Source organism: Zosterops lateralis (assembly GCF_965231275.1).
Source record: "Zosterops lateralis genome assembly, chromosome: 13".
Lineage (NCBI taxonomy): Eukaryota > Metazoa > Chordata > Aves > Passeriformes > Zosteropidae > Zosterops > Zosterops lateralis.
Genome location: NC_139773.1, coordinates 10,244,790 through 10,261,434, shown reverse-complemented (window position 1 = coordinate 10,261,434; position 16,645 = coordinate 10,244,790).

Below are 16,645 nucleotides of genomic sequence, written 5' to 3'. Positions count from 1 at the left end.
ATATCTCTTCAGTCAGAATATCCTTTAAAGACACAAGTTATAAAAACCTTTGTTGTTGTGACCTTCTTTACTACTTGAATTTGCTGCTTGCACTGAAAGTAAAAGATCTGTGAGAAAAGGTGCATGTGTAAGTCGTTATGTTCAATTGTTACAAACGTGCAAGGATACATTATGCTAATGAAAAATACTACACAAAAATACATGACACGCTAAGCTTATATTTTAAAATATGCTAATACATATACGAAAGATATATCTCATACAACTTTTTACATAACCAGACATTTACACTGATTGTAAACACAGATCTCTCTTCAGTTTTAAGCCCTTCCAAAAATCTCCTATTGATTCATTTCAACCCTCATACATGATAAAATTCTCCTGATTACTTCATACCTATATATTTATTATTAGCACAATCTATCTTATAACTTTTCTCTATTTCAGGTTTCAAAACAGACCTTATGGCTTTAGCCCTGTGTTTTTATTCCTACCCTTTTCAGATTATTAGTAGAAATACTTTTCTTAATTCCTTTTTTAGTATCTAGCATATAGAAATAAAGATAAGTTATTAGCTGTTAGAAATTGTTGAATGATCTTGTAAAGGACAGATAACTTACTTGTTCCTGTTGATAAGAACTGGATACCCAAGTACTCCATTTCTGTTGTCTCCTTTTTGCAACATGAGACACTCTACTGTAGCTACAAACTTTCTCAGCTCAGAAAGACTCCACCAGAATTATAATTGTTTCCATAAATCAATGCGCCGGAGAGATGGTGTGTATGTGCTTATGCGTGCGCGTGCATGTGTGTATTGAGCCTGTTGTTCAGTCCTTTTCGATAAATACCTTTGCTGACCTCACTTGGAAGCAATTAGAATTTAACCAGTCAGCTGTCAGTTGAATGCACGAACAAAAGTAAAAGGAGACTTACATTGTATCGTGTCCAATGGTCATCAGAGGGAGCTATGTACATAGCTTATGCTTTAAATCTCCAAGAATCTTCTTTCTAAAAACATATATTTTGTGCTGCGTAGATAGAATTGCTTCACATGCTAATTAGTGTTTCTGTGCTCTGGTTTAGGTCTGTATCTTTCTGCCCTTAAAAATTCCTCCTCCTCTCTTTTGTACTCACACGCTTATCTCAGTGTGCTTTCAAATCTCTTCTGCAGTTTGGTGGATTCATAGTCTGCTTAGTGCCTTTCTGAAGGATATATGAAACGTGAGTCTGTTAGATACCGTGGAGAAGCTGTGTGCTGTAGCCATTAGAGATCATGAGGTATATTTTTATATTGTGGATTTGAAAAGAGGGACCACTGCACTGAGATTTTATTTGACCAGCCACTAGGTGAAAATAAGAACGTATATTTGGATGTTTCAAAATCTGACATTCAAACACAACCTTTATCAGCTTGAAGGAAAAATTGCTACTAGGGAACAGCCTTTCTTAGCATATGTAGTTAGTTCTGCAAACTCACAAAGGGAGGATGAAAACTGGCAGCAATATAAGAAAACCCCTAATACTGCACACTAAACAATGGGTTTAAAATCTAGAGAACCAAAATAAAGAGTGGATACGCCTGGTTTTCTGCTTTTGTGTACCTGTTTCCCTCCCTGGCACCAGCCTGCCCATGTTCCATTTCACCCCTAAATTCTGGTGAGTGTATTTGTAAAACAAACTGAAGCAGTTTTCAGTAGCTCTTTATCCTGTTTAACTGCCCCTCTGTTGATATTAGTACACCTCAGTCCCTTTAGTAAGTAATATCAACGAGGAAAGTTTGGAATCAATCCAGTTATTAAGAATAGTTTACTTACGTTTAATAGTTTATACTTGATAATATACATTCTATGCTTTTATCCCATCCCCACTCCTTTCCTCCCTCTATAACTTATTAAAAATTAAGTGAAATGTAGAGGCAGTTAAAAATCCCAGGGAGTATATATGTGCCACCTTGTGGTGAGGGGGACATAAGTTAACAGAGTGTTTTGCTGGACTGATCCAAAATTAACACCAAGGTGCACCAGGCAAACTTGTAGTACTCAGCCTTTCCTGTACACAAAGAGAATGAGTAATTTCCTTAACATCCACAGCCTGCTTGTCAGCACTCAAATGGATCAATCCCATATGTCACTCGCTTTGCATTATTTTTTAACCATTTTCACACATAGTCCAAAACTGATAGATTATTCTTGCTGTTGTCTCTATTTCAGCATATTGAGCTGTTTTCTGTGTTCTGTAGTTCAGCCTAATTTTCCAACCTTAGCAAAAGACTCAGTATATGCACCTTTCTGACATGAAAGATGTTCTGCTGAGGGCTTTCAAAGGCTGCATACCTGCAGCTGATACACAAAGTGGCTTTCATTAGTTAACTTGTAAACTGTGATCACAGCTATCTCCAGTTTGACTTCTGCCTTGCCAACCCATTGCCACCATTCTGATAAGAAGTGGGAACTGAAGTGACTTATCCCGGTTGTGGTTTTTGCAGTACATTTGCTGGATTTATATCAGCATGTTCTCTGACCCATTCCACGGTCTGAATTCAGAATGATAGCAATGAAAAAAATTTGTGGTATTTGTGGTAAGGCTTGTCTCTTGTGTATTATAAAGAAAGTAATCAAGGATAAAAGGTAATTGTGTTTTACTCATCAAAATAGGATGCAAGTAGAAATGTTTTTGTAAATGTTCTGGGTCTTCTATGTCCAACAACAACCTGCACTTTCAGATCCATACTGGTTTTAATTTTTCTTTTTCCTTGCTAACTTACTGTTCCTGACAGTTAGTACCAGGAGAAAAAATACATACCTGAGGTTTCAGTTCCAGAAAGCTGGAGCTATTCATGGTCCAGGCATAGGCATGTATTTCTCTTGGCTCTGAAAAATTAATCACTTGGTGTAAGCGAGTTTTCTTAAGTGGTGCCTCACGTCAGATCTCCGTAAACTTTTGTAGTTAAGAATAAATGATAAGTGGCTTAGATAGGCACTAGCTCGAATTTTAGTTGGTGAACAATGCAGTTATGCTTTAATTATTGCTGCTAACATTCATATCGTTGTATTTTGTAATTATAACAGAAGATCTTTCCACCATGCTTTAGCTGCAGTTTTCTTTAATTACACATTTTTATGTCTTGCTATGCAACAAGTCCAACTCTGTATTTTTAATGGAGGGATGCCATCTCACTGTGCATGTGTACATCAGCTTCTCTGCATGTATCTCCAAGCCTCTGAATGGCCCAACATGCATCTGATAAATCAAGCATAACTAATATCTCTCTCAAATTGAACTGATGCAGGTTTAGAGAAGATTTAGCTTGACTGACACTTGGTACTCTATCTGTATAACAAAATGCATGCCCAGGTCTTTGCATTGCGATCCCAAGCTAATTTTTAATATATATAGAAATTTTCCACTTAAAATATTTGTGATTTTCTGTGCCTTTGGTAAGGTGTTCAGGTTTCAGAATCACAGGAAACATGGAAATGTGCGAAACACACAGGCTGTAAGCCATCCTTTAATACTTAATGCATGCATTGGTGTCTCCTTCCTGTTGATAAGAGTTTTCTACAGGATTGTTACAGTGCACGTGCTGAAAAGGAAAGTGGAAATGAATTGCAAGCACTTTGCTTCTGATTGTAAAGATTGTGCATAGGTCTCTAGTTAAAATAGACCTTAATTAAGTTTATTCCCTTTTTCCTTACATAGGAAATTACTTGTTGTCCTTTCAGATGCAAACATGACCATAAGGACCCAATGTTTTCCTCATCTTCAGGCTGGCCTGCTGCAATTAGTGCTGCATTTAGCGCCAAGCTGTGGCATTGGGTCATGAATGTCTCTTTTTAAAAACCTCTATTTTGTCCAGTTTGCCCTTAGGGCAACACATCCGTGCTATGAAACTTATCATTCTCTTCCTCCTTGTTCCTTGATCCATTTAAAATCTGCTTTAGAACGTCTTCCAGAACTTACAGAGTTTAAGACAGTAGGAAGATAAAAATCTCTGTATCAGACTTTAAACCCAAGATCTTGGGTTTTAATGCCCTGCAGCAATAGCTAAAATGGGATTGGAAGGTCCCAGGGAAAAAATACCATAGATGTGAAGGTGCTAAATATTCTCGTGGTTAAATCCTTGTCCACGGTTTCCAGATCTCAGAAATCAGGATCAGATGAAGGCAGACTGTTATTACATGCAAAAGATACAAGAAAACTGCTACAATTTGAGCAATTTTTTGGTCAGCATTGCAGTATCTGAGAGACACTGCATGGAACATAAATAAGAAGGCAGTGGAAACAAGAGGGACAAGGAATATTGCACTTCAGTTTGGATGTGTCTTTTCAGGTTTGTAAGGCTCAGATTAAAAACTATAACTATGAATCCTTTGTTTCCCTGACTATAAGAATGTCTTTTTGGTTTTGGTAACTGGTATGGGTTATTAAAATCATATTGAAAAGACAACAGCATTTTTTTCCTAGCAATTTTCAAAACAGATCTCTTCAACATCATTTCTTTTTTTGTTTTCTGCTATTCATCCAGATCATATTGAGCTGATTTAAATGTACAGGAAAAATTGAAGAGATGCAGTAGATACTTGGAAATAAAAAACCCCTTCAAGCTATCAAATAGTTTGACTAATTCCTTTTCTTTTAATTAGTTACAGCAAATGCATTTTATATAGTTTATTTTAGGGGAAATGAAGGCTGGGAATACCTTAGCTTAGTCAATAGTAAACTTAAAGGTAAATCTGTCCAGACTTTTTTCACTTGGACAATAGAGTATTGTGATTCAATCTTTTGAAGAAGATAGAATAAAAACAGAATGCAAGGACAGCTGGAGGAATCCTTCCTTTCTGAATGGAATGGTTATGCAAGATCTTGTTATTCATAGCTTAATAACCCTCAACTTCAGGGGATTCTAGTTGTGATGACATCAGGACACTCAGGCTATGTTTATGATAACCTCAGCTGTTGATGCAGAATTGTAACAGTGGATTTTTGATGGAGAGATTAAAAATAGAGGACTGGTGTGAGAAAATACTGAGGAGACCCATTTGATTAGTTTCATTTATTACCATGTATGATGTTCAGAGGTCTCTCTTCTCTTTCTGAAGTGATCCATACATTTGTAGTAAAATTTTTATTTTACCAAAATACTTAACCATGCAGTGATTTCTTCTGCCTGACTTTAAATATTTTCTTTTTACAGAATAAAAAACTTGTAGCATCTTTTTATATACACAGATGGTTGGATAAGAACCAGCTTTAAAACGTGTCTCCAATTAAATAGGTGTGATAGATCCAATATCTACTGCCCCTGTTGCATACTGTAGGTGTCAAAATGCCCCTGGGATTGATTTCTAAAACCTTGGGCTCACAGTTATACACACCATTTACTGAAAATTTCTTAATGCTGTAAAATAAAATACTTAAAAGGCACAAATTCTGGCTATCCATCTCATGCATTCAGTCAGGGGGGGAAATCCTGAAGAGAACAATGATAATAAAGTTTAGTCTGTATCATAGAACGTATTCTCATGCTCAGCCAAACCAGTGTTTATCAAAGTAAACTCTTGGCATCTCTATATAATTCAGTGAGTCCAGGATTTCACCCAAGGTTTAATGTAAATTCCTTCTTTATGGTTCTTTGTTATTTATGAGTGTCTTAAGGGTTGAGATTTAACTAGACATTTTTTCAGTGGCTTTCTCTGTACAGAGGCAATAAAGCAGGTTGGTACAATCAATACAACAAATACAAAATAAAAGATGGGACTGTGTGTGGCAAAAATGCTACTGGATTACTACTGTGTATTTATTATTTTATTTTGGGAAACAGCTGGAGTAGGACCTTTCCTAACGTTCAGCTAATTATATGGACTATTGTTACATGTGTTCTAAAAGCAAAATAACTGCCTTGCTCCCCAGTAAAGCTGTGGTCCTTGTAGAATTCAAAACTCATCAGTTGACTCAGAGTAAGAGCAATTCTCCGTAATGATTGCTTTATTTATTACCCATCTGTCAGAGACAGGGACACCACTTATTCCCCAACAAGTGAGGTTTTCCAGCTGTTTGCCATTTGAATGGTAGATAAGCATTTGCTAAACTGAGGGAATCTAATAAAAGAGTGTCATTCCTAGGGAATCTGTGTTAGTAATTGGCTTACAGAGTGAACTCCACCACATTTCCTCACTTTTTCCATTCCCTCACTTACTGATAATGAAGTCCATGATATCCTACTAAATCCTATGTAAATTCAGGCCAGAATAGTCATTTCATAATCTGGTTGGGGTGTGAAAGAAGGATGTGAAGTGCTAGGATCTGAGTGCAGTTCAGCATATCAAGTGCAGGGTTAGAACAAGCATAATTCCTGAGGCATCTGGTGTGGGCATGGACTGGTGAGCCAGTTTTTCTAATTATAAAAGGAAGAAAGGAAAGTGTCAAAATACCTTTGCATTCAAAGGGCAAATTGAGGCTACGTCAAAACTGCATTTTATTTCAGTGCTCCCTCAAGAGAGTTAGGCAAGAAGGGACACTATTGATTTCAAACTGGCCGTAGTTTAAAGATGCCTAGACTGAGGGTTACCAGATAGTGCTGTTTATTTGCAATATGAACCATCCTGCTCCTCTGTACGTATAGTTTGTAGATTGCAGGAGTGATCCCTTCTTTCTGGGAATAGCTGTGCTTCCAAGAGTTGAAATGCCTGCTGGTGCAGCTGTTGCTCTGTTAGATGATTATTTGCCTGGTTTATGGCATCAGCAAGGATTGAATTTTGTCAAAATCTGATGAGGGTCAGGCATTGAAACAGATTATTATCAGACTTGATGTTGTGATCTGCCTCCCTACTCCTAGCTTACTTTGCTTGTCATAACTATCACATTACTAAAATAATTTCTAGCCCTTTAACAGTAATGCCAGTTGCTAGTTTTTCACACCTTTTACAGAGACTGTCCATTGCAACTAAAGTATTCTCCACAAACCTGAATATTACTGTTCTGTGAAGCTAGAATGTGGAACATTTGGGAGGTGATAGACAGAAAGAGCTGGGACTACAGAATCTGTGTATTTCTTCCTTCTCTATGAAAGAGGAGGAAAAACTTGATTGTCTGATAGGGATTTGTCTAGTATAGTGGTAAATTCCCTTTATCAGCCTTTTATGATACTGGCTTGAGTGTAGCATCTGTTTAGTTTGTGTACCTCTTGCATCCCGTTATCTCTGTTGTGCTTGACAGTGAGTTATTGCAACAGAGGCCTTTTCTGCAGTAGAAAACTTTTATTGACATAACTTTGTGAGAACTTGTTTCACTGAGTATGTGTATTGGCTCCAGTGCTGAAGTCACTGTGCTAAACTCCACCATGCTGAGGTACAAAGTGTGGTAGTCCCTTGACACTGCAAGCAACTGAACAAGGTTTTGTGGGTTTTTTAATCCAGTAGACTGAAGCCCCAAAATAAGGAGATATAAATATTAAAGGGAAGTTACTGAAAAGCTATTTTTTAAAGAATTTTGACAGGCAGTTTTTTGCTAGTTAACCACATTTCAATAAAATTCCTCTCTGAAGATCATGCCATTGTTTGTTTGTTTCGTAGCATTGTTAGACATGAACAATAAGTTGGCAGTGCCTGGTATGAATTCTTAGTCTCTAAAAAGTCTCTGGTGAGTGGTTTATCAAATTGAACATGTGTTCTACAATCTTAAATTAGACATTAGGTTCTTTTCCTCAAGTAAGTCTGCTGTGCCCTTCCTCATTATTCCTAATGGTGACTAACACATTTTATATCTTTTCTTGATGAGATATCTGTGGAGGAAAAGACAGCTCTCTCAAAGTGTCCTGAAAATTAGGGGCTTGGTACAATTCTGACTCTTCTGTGAGCATTGTGAGGTTTTACCAATAATCCCTAAGACTAACATGATTTTGATAGCCGTTACTTCAAAAGCAAAAAGAAGGTATCTTCTATAGGAGCCTTGCGTTATACAGATGTGGAAAAATTATTGTAATGCAAAGAAAGATCAGCTGTGCATACACGAGTTGAAGGAATGGAATGATTACTGTACTATATGGTGACAAAGCTTTGTTCACCCAAAAAATAAGATGCTAATAGCTAAAAGAGACAAGTTATTTCTAAGTTATCCCTTCTGCCTTTATATGGTGTGCTATTTCAAGTTTTGCAGGCCTGATTGTGTGGCTTCTGCTTTTCCCATTGTAAGTGCCTCTCAGCTGCAGCAAAATTACCTGGCACAACTGAGAAAGTATTCATTAGAGCTAGTGCTGAACAGGGCTAGCCCAGTTTCTCTTCTAGTTCTTTTGAAAATGGAGTAGAGATGTGTGAGAGGATTTTTAAAAATCTGTTTTTGAAATTTTCATTTTATCTACCCAATGAAGAAATCCCTTCTTCTCCATGCTTGCCAAAGGAGACTCCCACCCTCTTCACTGGTCTCTGGTTCCTGGCCTAGATCTAAAGGTGCAAGGGAAAAAATATGATTTCATTAGGGCCACACTATCTGCAAGAGAAGCTGTGATGTTGAGGAATGGTCCTGTATTTTCCTTTGCGGTTTGTCATCCCTGTTCCTTTGTGACTTGAAATTTTGTTCTTTTCTATTCCATGTAAAGAAGCAGATAGTCTACTCTGCAAAACAGTGCCATTAATTCATATTTAATCTTCAAGATTGCGGATACTGGCCTGCATTTAGCAGAAAAAGAGCTCCCATCAGGATTGGCACAAAGATTTCCATTTTGTGCCTCTCTGGAGTTGAAGATTGATATGTAGGTTCCAAAATAATTATCTTACTTACAGTCCAGTAAACCAAGCAGTATTCCTATAAAACGCCAAGGTCTAAATTTAAATTAGTCTTTTTCCTGTGAGCTTTATCTCTTGCGGATTTATGAGCGAAACTGAAAATAGAGATTTTTCTTTGTTTTAGTGTTGGCCGGTACACCCAGTTTTAAGATAATGGTGCATTGGAGTATAATCAAAATAGGTGTGTAAAGAACTAGATTGCTTCATGACTCTTAGGGATTTTTTTTTTGTGAAAGAGGAGATTTCTGAGTTTGAGTGTTTTTCAGTTCCTACCCCACCCTTCTACAAGATACATACACTCTCCCTCTTCAGTTTTGAGAAATACCCCCAGGGCATCCTTTTTATTTGAATTGATTTTCTGGTTGTTTATCTTTTTCAATCTGGTCATGAAAAGCACATCTGGTTCCTATTTTAATCAGTATTCCAGTGGGAGCAACATCAGATTATAGAAGGCTAACAATGCTAAAATAATAATCTGTAATGATGCAACTTCTGGTAATTTAAAACTGTTTTATCCACTGTTTGTAGAAGTGTGTTAATGATGTCGGCCAACTGATCTTTTTGTAGATTAAACTCACCCTGGGTCCTCATAACAGAGAATATCTGACATCCACATAGGCAGACCCTTCGAACTGTCAGCAATTCCTGAAGTGTCTGAGCATTTCTCTACTTACAGAAAGTGCAGAACTGACAGTTGTGCAAACTGAAGCAATCACTTGACAAAGAAGTTGGGTAAAACAACCCCAGTGCTGGTTTAGATGTAAAACACTTCTGCCTTTTATTTGACATAGTTCTGCCTCTAGAGGTGACAGAGTTGGATGGAGGTCTTGCTCTTGTTTTTCTTCACTTTGTTAGTTGATTCAATACTCAGCATATATGGTAAGACTGCCAGAAAGCGACAGTGGTTATTTTATTACAAAGCTGCGTGCAGGCAGATAAACTGAGATGGGTTGCCAAACAGCCTTCAAGTGGTAGGACTTGTTTTCTGTATTTCCTGTCTTGGTTTAAACCAGCAACGAAGAGGAGAGACTTCTAATGTTTCTCTAACTAATGCATACTTAGCAATTACGTAAAAGTGAAAATTTATATCTCTGCAATTCCGACATGAGTGGTCCAGCAAAGCAGCCACCCCCAATATTTCTGCTGACAAGGTGTTTGTTGAAGTGTGGACCTCTGAGTCATGTTCATAATTGCATTGTCACTTTAAAGTGTGTCATTCTGATGCCATCTCCAGACTAGAATGCCGCATGAGTCTGTCCTTTAAAAATAACTTTGAGAGGTGAGGAGAACATAGTCCTATTTGTTGAGAAAGAATCCTTTGTTATCAGAGCTATCTAAAAATTTCATTCAGCCTTCCAAATATTTTTTGGAACTGTCTCTTTGCTTCTACCTTGGCTCTTCAGCAAAGTTTCTCAATTAAGAAGGTTGTAGTGTATCTTGATTGGGAGGTCAATCTTAATACTAGTGTGATCAAGTAAGAAGTGGCATTCTTAACAGGATGTTGGAGTTATACATTAATTATTTTAGAGACTAAATTTACAAGTGATAGTTGATGTCTGTGACCTTCTTTCTTCTCTAATGTGGTGTTAGGAAGAGCTAAAGCTCAAAATGAAAAGAAACATTGATATTTTACAAAATCAGTTTTTAGATAGGAATGGTTATGTTTTGGAGAACAATAACTGCAGTCACTGTTAGTGGAATCCTCGGAAAGGTCTGTGTTCTTGGTAAGAGAGTATGGAGAAGGTGTACAAGTGAACCACAGCAGGGGGATTCTCTAAGAAACTCAGCTCTTAATTTATCAACTTACTTTCCTATCTTAAAACAACCGAGTCTTAACACTTCCATGGTTTTATTCTGTGGAATAAAACAAGTCATTTTCCTCACAATTCTAAGAGAATAAATTATATAAAACATCAGAGCAAAGCAATGCAAATTTCAGAGAAGTTCTGTGTCTGAACTTCTGTAAGTAATCTGTGCTCAAGGTCAGAATATCAGGTCAGGGATATCCAGTGACTGCACACTAAAGCAGGGAAGCTGCAATATCTCTCATCACTGAAGTTTTTGGTTTGCATTTTTAAATAAACCAGGAACAAGTGCAGGGTATATATAGTATCACAGCCTTATGCTGGCAGAGGGAATCTCTTGAATTATTTTATTCTAGCACCTTGAAACCTGGAGTTGGTTAAACTGGTGAAATGTATTTTCAGCTACCCGCTTACAAGAGAGAATCTCCAGAAGATTATCAAGTGGTATTACTTGCTCTTATTTGAACTGATGCTACATTCCTGGTTACTTCTGTGAACTGGATTTTATAATTTGTTTTACTTTTTTTCCTGTTTTGACACTGTATAATTTCAGAATTTAATCTGTATTTTAAAAACTGTTCTCATCTTTAGAATGTTTCATTTTGAAAGGACTTTAATGAGTCAAAAAATATTTTTGTTTCTACTGAAGGAGGGGGTGGAGAATTGCTGTACTGTCCCTTTGGCACATTTAGATTTCTCTAGTAGCCAATTTCAAGCTGTGGATACTGAAACAAGTTTCCAGTCTGGGTTGTTCTTCAAGCTGTAGATGGTGTGCATTGTTTCTGATGTTGAAATTGTGTCCTGAATACAAACCAAATTTGTCTTTTCGGTTGTCTTTGTTGGTTTAATTTCTTGTGGTCTAACCTTAAGTGCCTCCTCTAGTATGTTTCTCATATGTATCACAATTTAAGTTCTATATAAATGCTTTCAGGATACTTAGGGAATAACTGTGTAAATAAGGAAAGGGAAATAATGCTTCCTATATGTACATATATGATTTCTGATATTTGGTGTTTTTCTTCAGAAAGAGTTTCCTGACTGCATACCAAAATACATATGCAAACAGCAGGCATTCTGAAGAAATGGCAGAGAAAGTCCTTGTAACTTGATATCATAGCTGGGGCAAGTGAGGTACAGAGAGTACATTCTCCATGGCTGTGAGGTGATGCGGCCATAGATCTTGGAGTTAAGTGCAGGTGGCCTCACTGCAGGAACTTACAGAATGACATCAACTGCTTGGGCTGTATCTCGAGTGTGCATTTTTCTTCTGGTTTTCCCTTCTTGTCATCATATTTTTCCTTTTTTTGGTACTATTCACAGGAGGTGAACATATCTGTACAATTTTCTGTGTACATGTACTTAGAGACAGCATGTAAATTGTTAAATAAAACACATTCCTAGAATAGGATAAAGGCTCAGGAAGTTATTAAGTCATGGAACTTCTGCAACTTTTAAGAACTAAATTGTATCCCACCTCACAACCCAGCTGGTTGCAGCTCAAACATGTAGTTTTTCACAATTCTCTTCTTGACTTCATTGGCAGAGCAGATGTTCTTTTTGCAAATTTTTTTCAAAATATTTCCCCTTCTTTTCTCCCCTATGAAAATCATTAGCTACACCTTTTATTTTGAAAGATGGCTACTCTCTTGTTTACGGAAGCCATTTCAATTTTTCCTTTGGCCCAAGGAGTGTTTGGTTTCCTAAAATTGTTTTTTCTGTGTGCATGGTGCCAATTTGGAATTTTGCTAAATAAATGAGTAATTAAGTTGTATGGTAAGTAGAGGAAATACTTAAAGAAGTATTTGGTGTGAACTCACTTTCTCCAAGTAGACACTGTGGAATTAAGAGTTAGTTTATAAAGCAACATTTCTCATTTTCTTAATGGGCAATCTATTAATAAATCAGTGGCATAATACAGCCTTTTCTGTTTTGTTGGTTTTCTTTCATTTTCTCATTACAAGTAAGAGGATAGTGGATCACATAACTCCTCTATTCTGAAACAGAAAACCCACCTGACTTCAATGATTTTTTCTTAAAAACTGATGGTGTGATAAAGTCACTCTATTTAACATCCAATATTATAAGATAAGAATATTAAGAGCAGCTTTATTGTACAAAATGAAAGCAGATAAATTATCTCTGCTTTATCAAAGCTTTACACGTTTTAGAAACAGATGCCTTTTTAAACCAATACAAAATTCCTAGATATTAACTTTTCAAAGAATAACAGCTGTTAGAAATCAATCCCTTTTGATTAACTGCTCTTGGAATAGGCCAGATTTGTTTTAAAATTAAACACTATCACAGAATTACTTTCTAAAATCAAAGTATTGTTTTCATACTCAGTCCAAGGAAATTCATATTAATTCAGAATTGATTGTATATTTAGCCCATATTTCATAATAAGTGAAATCTTTTGTAACCTAAGTTAAAAAGTTAATTTTGCATTTTCTCACCATTTAAAGGCTGTGTAATGCAGCTTTCCTATTTAATTTTTTATGGTTGTTTTATTCTATTCTCAAGAGTGACAAGGGAATTAAGACTGGTATGGATTCAGTCAGTTGTATTCCTTGAGAGATTAAATTTTTCTGGCATCTTCTTGAAGAAATGAGTCAGTTTTGGAGTTTAACTTGTTGGGGTTTTTTATTATTTTTGATTGCAAACAGATAAATGTGTAAATTAAATATTTGGAGATAAAGTTTCAAGTTGTAGGAGAGTGCCTGGTGTCACAGAGCTGGATTCTGGCCCTATGCTCTGCCACATGCCAGTGTACACATGCAATTCCCTGGCCCACTGCACCTGTTCCAGCTTTTTGCTATTCTGAGAATACATTTGTGTGTGTGGCATTGAGGCTGCTTTTTAAATGGAGATGGATTTCTGGTGCCTCTGGGCAACAGTAACCAGTGTATTCAGAGACTGGGATAGCATCAGACTTTCCCAGTCATTATTCATTTTAAACGAAAAAAGTAAATGATCCTTCCTTCCTTCCTTCCTTCCTTCCTTCCTTCCTTCCTTCCTTCCTTCCTTCCTTCCTTCCTTCCTTCCTTCCTTCCTTCCTTCCTCTGATCTTACTGCAATTTTAGACTAAAAGGTTTTGGGAATTTGGATGTTCTGATCTATAAATTGATGGTATAGTTTAGTGAGCAGTACTAGAGATAAGGAGCAAAGCTAAAATGATATTCTATTTATAACCCTCGTTCAAGACAGTGTTTTCTATAAACCAAAACCACCTTCTTGCATTTCAGGTGATCAAAAGCAGGATGCAGATTTACATTAAAAAGAGGAGGGTCTGTGCTTTATTGTCCGTCTTGGGGTGTACTGCAGTTCTAACTTTCCCCTCTGCTTAGAAGCAGACTGCACTAATGAAGTTGCCAATGGTCACTGCCAGAGATACTGTCATTTGCAGGGATGTAAATCTTTCCTGATTAACTTAATTACAATGCTTTTCCTTTACTTTGACACTGAGACAAGTACAATGCATATTTTATTTGACACCTCATACTAGATTCAAGCATGGAAGCCAGTAATATACCTACAGAAGTACATGCTATCTTTGCTCAGATGTTGAGTCTGTATCCAGAAAATAATTGTGTGTGAACTAAAGTGTCAGACCCTCAAAATAATATAATCAAGTATGATTAAATTTGTGTTCAGCTTGGATGCTTCCCAAGAAGGCATATCTGTAATGAACTCTTCTTCTGGTGGTGATCTTCTAAAAGCACTCAGATTGCTGTATTAGTGGCAATAATTATTAGTGAAGGGTTAAGAACTATAAACTATCCTCTGGCATTCAAGCAGACAGGAAGAAAAAAAGCAGACTTTCCATTACTGTGCAAGAAATACAGAAGTGTGGAAAATCTGGTATTATATGTTGACACTTTCAGGAAAGAAACATTAAGTAGTTTTAGGTATTTGCTCTAAGAAAAGTAGATCTCAGAAAGATTTGAGTTCCAGCTACTGCACTACTGCACCAGTTCTTTTCTGCTTCCATCTTCAAAAATAGGGGAATGTATTAAAGTGTTACCAGGTTCTCATCACCTGATAGTTGTTAATTCAAAATTACTGTAATAATTAGAAACAGAATCTTAGCTCCTTCCTTTTTCTAAGCCTCAAATAGCCCCAGAGAATAGAAAGGCCTTGGAGTGTTTCATAATTTAATGAAAAAATGGAAGCAGGCTGAATTCCTAAAGCTTCTTGGACGTTGCTCTTTCACTCAAAAGTCTCTTGAAATCTGAGTGGCAGTAATGGGGAACAGAATTTCTGTACCTGTTTATTGAGGTGTGGGGTTTTTATGTATGTATATTTGAATGACCACAATACGCTACCCACTTTCCAAGACTCCCATATAAAAACTTCTGCCACCATGTTAAAAATTCATCAGCTTTCTCTTGCCAGAACTGTTTCTGCTGTTAGTCAGAGGGTTACATCCAGTGTTTAATCAGAAAGAAAGAAACAATACACATATCTTCTACTCCTTTTATTCTTCTATCATGCAAAAATATTCAAAGCACTTTATATCAATTACTTCATGGCCAATAAAAAAGAGAAAGCAAATTTATTTTTTTAATTTTTTATTTTGACTTGGCCCATTTCAGTACCCTAAAATTGCTGCTCTAGATTGTTGAAATATTTTGTTAGTACCTCCCAAGCTGAAGACAAAGAGAGACTTTTTTTCCCTGCCAGCATGCAAGTGCTGCTTGGAGAGGTTCTGGAAGCATTCATCCACCGTGTAATCTCTCTGACAGTGCACACACTGCTGGTGGAATTTCCTAGATAGGCATGCAACACTCATTTGCCTCATCTCATCAAAGGAGCAGGGGAACTTGAGCCATCAAAATTGTCATACTTTTTTGACTAGGTAATTATAAATAAAGCCTCAGTTTCAGTTGTTAATAATTCCTTATTTCTTACTTTCATTTGTGGTTATTTCATGGCATGCTGCAATAACCAATGACAGCCTAGGTACTCTGGTTTTTAAATCAGAAACATTTTTAAGGGTTAAATGCTTTCATTTAAGTTGGAAAAATCCCAGCAGAGTAAAAGCTTATATAGTACAATTTGTGCATGATACTAGAGCAGGCTCAGAGTTCATTCTAAGTTTCTGCATGCTAAGCATCTACTGAAATCAATGACAGCTGCACATGAAGAGATACTGCAGAACTCATCCACAGCTTAATGATAAATAAATAGTAAGTATGAGATAATCTGACTCTACTTCATTTTAATTAGAAAATTTTGATTCAGAATTTGGGATGAAATTATACCTAGACTTCCATATGAGTTTCTAAGGTATGAATTTACTTCTGAATATGTCCTGTACAACAGGATCAGGTACTCATCTCAAGCAGTGTGTGGCTTTTCCTCTACACCTTCAGATTATAGGTCTGGTTTTGAAATCAACTCTTTGTACATATGAGATATTTTCAACAAATTCCTCTGAAAATTTATTGTAGCAAAAGTGATATTGTTTCCAGCTGTTTCTATCCAGAACTGATATTAAATACTGGAAGATAACACAACCAGATCACTTTCTCTATCAGACCTTGACACTAGGTCATGGAAATTAATAATGTTCAAAATGTATCTCAGATTGAAGCTGGAAAGGCCAGTCAGAGATATCAACCAGCAGCAGATGTTAAAGCCACATTCTGATCCAGTTATTACCTTGCACTGCAAAGGAGGCAAAGTCCTCTGGAGGTCACTCACAATGTCTGGTCTGTCTGGGTGGGCTGCATGTCTTCTCTGCAGCTGATCTAGTCCAAATATTGCTCAAGATGCTTTCAGGTCACTCAGATAGGAACACATTTCCTTCCTTCCCAACATCACATTATGATATTGGTGAGATAAGGTGTGGGTAAAATACCAAGAAAGACTCTGCCTGAGTTAGTACCATCAGTTTTGTTTCAAGTTTTTACTCTTACTGGCATGTTTTGTTAGGTCATAATGTAGCTGTAGGTAAGTTCCCATACTATGTCCTAATTGTGTGTGGGAGATAACTCTAAGGATGATATATTAGCAAGCCTGAATGCCAACTACAAACTTGAGCTGCACCTCTACTTA